Consider the following 9,465-nt stretch of genomic DNA (forward strand, 5'->3'; position numbering starts at 1 on the left):
TAGTGAAACCCGTTGCATAAATCGAATGATATCTAATGTGGCTCAACAAAAGGCCTGATAAACGATTCTTTTTAAAACTCATTAATGGTCTGTTGTTGGCCATTAAATGAAAATCTAAATAAATAAAAAATATAAAAAATCAACAAATAAAAAACCAAATAAAAAATATATAAAAATATATAAATAAAAAATATAATAGTATATATAATAATAACATAGTAATAAAAATAATTAATAAATAAAAGAAATAAAAAATTGAAAAATAAAAAAAGAAATGGGCTTGGCCTAAAATTAATTAAAAACTCAAAAGGCACAATTTAGGCCCAAAGAAAAAAATTTTAAGGCCAAAAAATATAAAAAAAAATAAAATGAAGAAAACCTAATATATGGCCACAAATAGATAGGCCCATTCGATTTTAAAAGAAGATTTGGCATAAAAAAAAAAAACTAAAATGAAAGTGGCTTGAAGCCACATACAAAAAAGAGGAAAAACATGCAAGGGATGTGTAAAAAATGGCAAAATGAAGATGCCAGAACCAGTGATATGGAGCAGGTAAAAATTGAAAAAAAGTAGTCAATTACAAAGGGAATTTTTGAAGAAGAAAAAACGGGGAAAAAGAGATTTGACAAAAAAAAAGGTAGAAAATAAAATGAAAAAGGGGAGGAAGAGAACCAAGAAAAAAAAAGAAGATGTGAGAGAAGAAACAAACGATAGCACTAAAAGAAAGAGAAATCGATAGCACTAAAAAAAAAGAAATTGGCAACGAATAAGAGGCAAATTGAACAGAATAAAAAAGAAAAAGCAGAATGGGTAAAAGACAGTAGCAAAAAAACTAAAAAATATATAGTATGAAGCGACAAGAAACATGTAAAAAAAGGGAAAAGTAAAAAAAAAAAAAGATGAAGGCATTTTGGGCGAGCTAAAAAATTGGAAAAGGGAGTAATGGTTGAACAAAAAAGAAGAAGGTAGCAATCAAAATAAAAAAGGAAAAAAAAGCAAAAATTACAAAACAACAACTAAAGAAAGAAGAAAGAAAAAATGGTGAGGAGCAAAACAAAAAAAAGAGAGGTAGATGAGCGAAGCAATAACAGAAAGCAAAAAAATATATATATATAAAAAAGAGGTAGAAGACATTCGTAATAAACACAAAAGCAAAAAAAAAAAAAGAAAATTAGGAAAAAGAACAAGGAAAGGTAGTCATTTTTCATCTCTTTCAGGCATCTCACATGTACTAGACAACCTTTATAAGCCTACTCTTTCTGCATGAATTCTGTCTGCAAAAGAAAACCAAAGGTTAGTTTAGTTCATGCGTGTGTCTCCATTTTCCCTTGCATGTGGTTTGTGCATGAGGAACTATAACCTCCTCACTGATATATGACTATTGTTGTTTTTTCTTTCTTTTGTCTGTATTTTGGTTGGTTAGGTTGTAAGCAATATTGTTAGTAATATATGATGTATGTTGTATCATCTATTCATAAAAGATTAAGGATTCCAACATTTCATGGTTGCTAAGTATATTTTTGAGAAGCCTAAAATTGTAGTTTCTTTTGCTCATATTTGTGGGTAGTAACAGTATTGGTAGCTTAAGTTTCATGTTCTTTTGAGGTTTGCAAAAAAAAAAAACCTTCAAATGCTTTGCTAAAAGAGTGTAAGGAGTAAGGTTGAAAATTGATCTATTTTTAACAAGGTTTATTTTCATGCATGTTTCATACCATTCGTGTTCATGCAAATTTCTTTCATGTTGTTTAACTGCAATTTAAAGTCCATGCATGCTGAATTTCCTTATTGGTTAGGTTTATGTGCTTATTTCAATTCAATTTCTCATGCTTTAGTTTACTTTTGGATTAATTCATTCTTCATACACTTTAAATTTATTAATTCCATCATGTTTTAATAATAATAGAAAATAATAAAAAAGAAGTAATAAAAATCTTTATATTCCTACTTAGATGTTAGAGGGAATAAAAAATCATGTGTTAAAAGAATAAATAATAATAATTTCATCTAGATATCAAGGAATATTAAAAATAAAAGTAAAAATAATAAAAGATAAGTAAATAAAAATAATAACAAATTTTAATGAAAAGAAAAATATAAAAAATTAATTTTTCAAAATTATAAAAAGCAAGTTTGCTCTAAAAATTACTTAAATGTTGGAGATTCTTAAAGAGGTTCGTAAAACCCTAAAACGAAATCCTAAGTTGAAACCCTAAATAAAACCTTAAAACAAAACCCTAAATGAAACCTTAAAGCAAAACCTTAAAACCCTGAGTGAAACTTGAAACCTGAAACCCTAAATCTTAAATGAAATCCTAAAATTAAAACCCTAAATGAAACCCTAAGTTAAAACCCGAAACTCTAATTCCTAGATGAAACCCGTAGCCTTAGGCCTTAGTTAAAATCCTAAATAAAACTTTGAAACCCTAAACCTACCCACAACCCTAAAAATTATCCTAAACCCCAAAATTATCCTAAATGTTTAAGGATTTATATGAAAACTTTTTGTGAAATAATTTATTTTCGAATGTTGCTTAAATAATAGGGTATTTATGAAATTTTATTTCATTAATAACTTTCATATAATTTTATATTTTAAAATAAAAATAAGATTAAATAAAGAATAAAAATAAAAAAAATTTAAATACAAATAGTCGCATCTAAGCTCTACCTAGATATTAGAAAATCCATGTGGTTTGTTTATATTTAAGAACCCGATCTTAAATTCACATCTCATCGTCATTTAAGACACATTTAAATCCATATTTGCATTTGTTGCTTATATATATGTTTATTTTTAATTATTGATATTTATGGTTAGCTATTTAATAATTTAATTATTGTTTTAAAAAATTTTTAATTTCAAAAGTAAATAAATAAATAATTTCAAATAATATTTTAGGAAATAAAATTTTTGGCTCTACCAAATGTTGGAAAGTCACCAATAATTATCATTTTCAAAGAATATTATTTTTATTTTCAAGGAAATATTATGGTAAATCTTAGGTGAAAATAATTATTTTTGAATTTTTCCTCTATGTTAAAGAAGTTTAAGGTATTTCTTTAATTTAGAGATTTTCATAACTATAGACACCCATTTTCATCCTAGGCATGCGACCAATTTTTCAATTGTGAATTTCATTAGGATCGTTAGGCCTTAGGGGTTTATTGGTTCTTTGGGCCTCAGGTGAACTTATTTCAGTTCATGGCCTAAAATATAGTTTTATTTCGTTTAGGCTTTAGGCCTAATAATCATTGACTGCATTTGGGCTTTTTGACTTCGTAAGCTTTTTTTTTCTTCCAATTTATTTTTTTATTTTTTTAATAAACAAAAATAAAAATAAAAAAGGGAAAGGGAAAGGAAATCAAATCAAAGTTCTCTTAGAATCCCGTATGTGAATCGAGCAAAAAAAAGTTTGGAAATTTCATTTGCATAAAATTGGAAACCAAAATTGAATTGAAATCATTGACCACAATTGAAGCAGAATGAAATCCCAAGATTCAAGCCTTGATTAACTCTATTAAAACTCTTAAAATTTTTGTTAAAAAAGGCTATAAATGAAGCACAAATTCACATGCAAAAAAAAAAAAAAAAGAGAGGAAATATACAAAAAGGATAGAAAGGTTTTTTTTTTTGCGCTTAGGTTTTTTTATGAATCACTTTAGAATTTTGGTTTTTTGTTTCTTAATCTATTTTTTTGGAGTTTTGTCTTTTTTTTTTCTTTGGAAGTTTCTAGGCAAAGGGACTGTTAGGTTTTTCTAGTTTTTTTTTTTTTAGGTATTATAACTTTCCGGTCAAAGTTTTCAACAAAGAATTAAAGATTTCGACATCGATGCCAAAGAATTCCACCCCGTTTTTTGGAAAACTTTGCTAGATTTTAGGTTAATGAGTTTGGACGTTTGAAGTGGTGTAAAGAGTGACAGAAGAAAAGGTGTTTTAGAGAAAGAAGGTTCAAGGGAATTCTAAAGAAAAAGGCAAATGTTTGTGCCTTTTATACTTCCTCTAAACGATAGCATTTTGGATAGCTTTTACTTGTCCTGATCTGCGTGTTTTACCACATTTGCACTCGGAACCGCACAACCCATTTTTGACCCAATTCCCTTTGAGCTGAGTCATGTAGAGATTCAACCATCCAAGCCAAGCCACCATAGTCATTTCTTGTGCCTAGAGTTGAGCCACGCACCTCAACAACCTTCTGAGCTGACTTTATGTATCTTTATTTTTATTTATTTTTACTTTTTTTTCATTTTATTCTATTTTATTTATTTAACTATTTTATTTATTTATTTATTCATCTATTATTTTTTTTTAAATATATTTTTATAAAAAAATTTAAACAAAAGCCTTACCAATAGATTGGTAGATAATCTTTTTAAAAATATGGTTTTACCAACATATTGGAGAGCTTTATAATTTTCAAAAAATTAAGTTTTAAAAAAATAAAAAGATTTCCTATTTTATTTTGAATAAAATCCTACCAACAAATTGAAGGATAATTTTTAATAAAAAATCTTACCAACAGATTGGATGACATTATTGGCTATAAACCCGATTTATAGATATTTGTTTTTAGAAGCAAAATTAAATGAATTTGATGATGGAGGCTCTTTAAAGTGTGACAAATAGTATCTTTGAACATTCATAAGGTGAGAAAATATTATTAAATTATTACCAACATATTGGAGTAATTTAAGAAAGATTTTCAATATTAAATTACTTGGTAAATTTTAAATGTATTTTAAGGCTTGAATAACTTGAAATTCGATTAGCACCATCGTTTAGAGAGGTGTTGTAAATGTGCTATACCTTTCTCATGCATAACTATACTCTCAAACCTAAATTTTGGTTTCATAGATTAGAGTATATTATTTAAAGATACCTAAGTCAATCTTAGGACTCTTCCTTAAATGGAACAGATTCAGTTAGGTGACTAATTACCCCTAGATAAAAAAAAGATTGGTGATGACCCCCTAGACTATGTCTAGTGGTAAGTCTACGGATTTAAATGTTATGATAGTTTGGTGACTCTATTAGGGAACATGGAGAGTCAAGCTAGTAAATAATTTCTTGTTATCCAAGCTTAACTTAATAAATTCAAGATTTTTTATGCTTACTTGTATTTTATTTATTCATTTTATATATCTGTCATTCACTTGCATATGCATAACATGAGCTCTATATTAGAGTTTTGTCCCTCAGGAGGGAGTAAAGTACTTACGCTTTCATGAGATTTCATGTTTCCGTATGGGCTAGCAAAACACTCCCACTCAAATTGAACATTTTCCACTTGTAGCCTATAATGGATGAGGATTAGCATGCCTTACTAGTTTGTGATGGAAAATTATGTAAGGAACAATTTGAGAACCTTTAGAAATAACTCAAACTACATATAGTTAACCTTATGAGCTTAACCCATAGGTAGAGCCATGTTCCCTTAACCTTTTTAGAGTTGACCTCAAATTAGTACCAAGTTTTTTGTTGTATTTATTTTGGTTTATTTTTTGTATATGCATGAAATAATTTTTTATGTAAATTGAATAATCAAAATATACTTCATAAATAAATATATAGATGCAATAATTTATTAGATATTAATTCAGTAGTTACTTTTGAATGATTAAAAGTTATTTTGTTCATTTTATAATTACAACTGAATACTTCATAATCACAAAGTTAATTTAACATATATATTTTAAAATTTTAAAATATGCATACATTCGAATATTTTTTAGAACATATTGACTAATTGACTCACAGGACAATATTGGCAAAAAAAAATTTTTTTTGACTCATGATACAAATTATAATAAATTCATAGGATGAAGATTTTAAATGGAAAAAGAAAATTTCTAAAGATAATAAGTTTAAAGCATGCTTTTAAGTCAACTATCTTTTTATCCCATATTTTGGTTAAATTTCATATTTCATATTTCATTTTTTTATTTTTTATTTTTTTATTTTTTTATTCTTTCTTTGTATCTTTTTTTACCAAAAATCTTAAATTTTTTATTCACTTTTAAATTAAAACCTAAAGAAATAAGAAAATAAAGGACAATAAACAAATGAAAGATCCAAATTTAAAAAAAATAAACCAATGAAATGTCCAAACTATAATTTATTTTTTAAAATTTAAAATATCTAAAAATTTTCATAAATCTTGACTACTTGATTTAAAAATTTTTTTTTAAATTATATTTTTTGACAAAAATATTTAAAGAAAGGGAACATAAGAAGTGAACTTAGTAAATGAGAAAACAATAATAGTAATAAAATAAATTCATACTTTTCATTTGCTTCCTTTTAATTAATAAATATATTCTTTTTCCTTAATTTTTTTAAAAACATTTTTGCTCAATTTTTTTAAATCATTAAATAAATCTACATGTTTAATGATTTTCCTTAAAATCATTCTAAATTATATTATTGTCGTTTAAGATATTTAAAAAGAAAAAAAAAACTAAAGAATAGAATGAAAGAAGAAAATTTTTAAAAAAAAATTAAAAAAAAAAGACAAAAACATCCTTAAAACTTTTAAATTTTTTTTTAATTCTTTCACTATTTTTAGATAGAAATTACTAAAGAAAAGGGAAAGAAAGTAAGAAAATGAAAATGAAAAGATATATATACCCTTTATTTTGATAGCTAAAATTAATAAAAGATATGAATCGTAATAATCATTATTTGGTTAAAGAGTGTATACACATAATTTTGTCCAAAATATTTTATTATTTTAATTCAAGCCCTTTACACAATCCATTTTAAATGTTTCAATATGAGACCCAATGTGAGCCCCTTAATGAAACCCGTTGCATAAATCGAATGATATCTAAAGTGGCCCGACAAAAGGCTTAATAAACGATTCCTTTTTAAAGCTCATTAATGGTCCGTTGTTGGCCATTAAATGAAAATCCAAATAAATATAAAATATAAAAAATCAACAAATAAAAAATATATAAAAATATATAAACAAAAAATATAATAGTATATATAAGAATAACATAGCAATAAAAATAATAAATAATAAAAAAAGAAATGGGCTTGGCCCAAAATTAATTAAAAACTCAAATGGCACAAGTTTTGGCCTAAAGAAAAAAATTTTAAGGCCCAAAAATATAAAAAAGAAAATAAAATGAAGAAAACTCAATATATGGCCACAAATAGATAGGCCTATTCGATTTTAAAAGAAGATTTGACATAAAAGAAAAAAAACTAAAATGAAAGTGGCTTGAAGCCAAATACAAAAAAAAGGAAAAACATGCGAGGGACGTGTAGAAAATGGCAAACTGAAGATGCTGAAACCAGTGGATATAGAGCAGGTAAAATCTGAAAAGGAATAGTTGCTTACAAAAGGAGTTTTTAAATAGGAAAAAATGGGGAAAGAGAGATTTGACAAAAAAAAAATAAGGTAGAAAATAAAATGAAAAAAGGGAAGAAGAGAACCAAGAAAAAGAAAGAAGATATGGGAGAAGAAACAAACGATAGCACTAAAGAAAAGAGAAATCGATAGCACAAAAAAAATGGCAATGAATAAGAGGCAAACTGAATAGAATAAAAAAGAAAAAGCAAAACTTGTAGAAGATAGTAGCAAAAAAACTAAAAAAATATAGTAGGAAACAACAAGAAACATGCAAAAAAAGAGAAAAGCAAAAAAAAAAAAGAAAGCCATTTTGGGTGAGCTGAAAAATTGGAAAAGGGAGTAATGGTTGAACAAAGAAAAAGAAGGTAACAACCAGAACAAAAAAGTAAAGCAAAGTAGAAATTACAAAACGACAACCAAATAAGGAAAAAAGCAAAAATTGTGAGGAGCAAAACCAAAAAAAAGAGGTAGAGGCACGAAGCAGTAGCAGAAGGCAAAAAAAAATAGAAGAAAGAGGTATAAGACATTTCGTAATAAAGGTAAAAGTAAAAAAAAATAAAATAAGGAAAGGTAGTCGTTTTTCATCTCTTTCAGGCATTTCACATGTCTTGGATAACCTTTATAAGCTTACTCTTTCTGTATGAATTCTGTTTGCAAAAGAAAACCAATGCTTAATTTAGTTCATACGTGTGTCTCCACTTTCCCTTGCATGTGGTTTGTGCATGAGGAACTATAACCTCCTTACTGATATATGGCTATTGTTGTTTTTTTTTTCTTTTGTCTGCATTTTGGTTGGTTAGGTCGTAAGCAATATTGTTAATAATATATTATGTATGTTGCATCATCTATTCATAAAAGATTAAGGATTCCAACATTTCATGGTTGCTAGGCATATTTTTGAGAAGCCTAAGACTGTAGTTTCTTTTGCTCATATTTGTGGGTAGTAACAGTTTTGGTAGCTTAAGTTTTATGCACTTTTGAGGTTTGCAAAAAAAAAAAAAAACAAAAAGGCCTTCAAATGCTTTGCTAAAAGAATGTAAGGAGTAAGGCCGAAAATTGGTCTATTTTTAACAAGGTTTATTTTCATGCATGTTTCATACCATTCGTGTTTATGCAAATTTCTTTCATGTTGTTTAACTGCAATTTAAATTCCACGCATGTTCAATTTCCTTATTGGTTAGGTTTATATGCTTATTTCAATTCAATTTCTCATGCTTTAGTTCATTTTTTGTGTAATTCATTCTTCATACACTTTAAATTTATTAATTCCATCATGTTTTAATAATAGTAGAAAATAATAAAAAAAAAGTAATAATAATCTTCAGATCCCTACTTAGATGTTAGAGGGAATAAAAAATCATGTGTTAAAAAATAAATAATAATAATTTCATCTAAATATCAAGGAATTATTAAAAATAAAAGTGAAAATAATAAAAGATAAGTAAATCAAAATAATAACAAATTTTAATGAAAAGAAAATTATATAAAAATATAAAGAATTAATTTTTAAAAATTATAAAAAAACAAGCTTGCTCCAAAAATTACCTAAATGTTGAAGATTTTTAAAAAGGTTCGTAAAACCCTAAAACGAAATCCTAAGTTGAAACCCTAAATAAAACCTTAAAACAAAACCTTAAATGAAACCCTAAAGCAAAACCCTAAAACCCTAAGTGAAACTTGAAACCTGAAACCCTAAAATTAAAACCCTAAATGAAACCCTAAAGTTAAAACCCGAAACTCTAAATCCTAGATGAAACCCGTAGCCTTAGGCCTTAGTTAAAATCCTAAATAAAACTTTGAAAACCTAAACCTACCCACAACCCCAAAAATTATCCTAAATTTTTAAGGATTTATATGGAAACCTTTTGTGAAATAATTTATTTTCGAATGTCACTTAAATAATGGGGTATTTATGAAATTTTATTTCATTAATAACTTTCATATAATTCTATATTTTAACATAAAAATAAGATTAAATAAAGAATACAAATAAAAAAATTAAATATAAATAGTCGCATATAAGCTCTATCTAAATATTAGAGAGTCCATGTGGTTTTTTTATATTTAAGAACTCGATCTTAAATTCACATCTCATCATCATTTAGGACA

The sequence above is a fragment of the Durio zibethinus genome, chromosome 2 (genome assembly GCF_047325235.1).
Source record: "Durio zibethinus cultivar Kanyao isolate XHJ-2024 chromosome 2, ASM4732523v1, whole genome shotgun sequence".
NCBI lineage: Eukaryota > Viridiplantae > Streptophyta > Magnoliopsida > Malvales > Malvaceae > Durio > Durio zibethinus.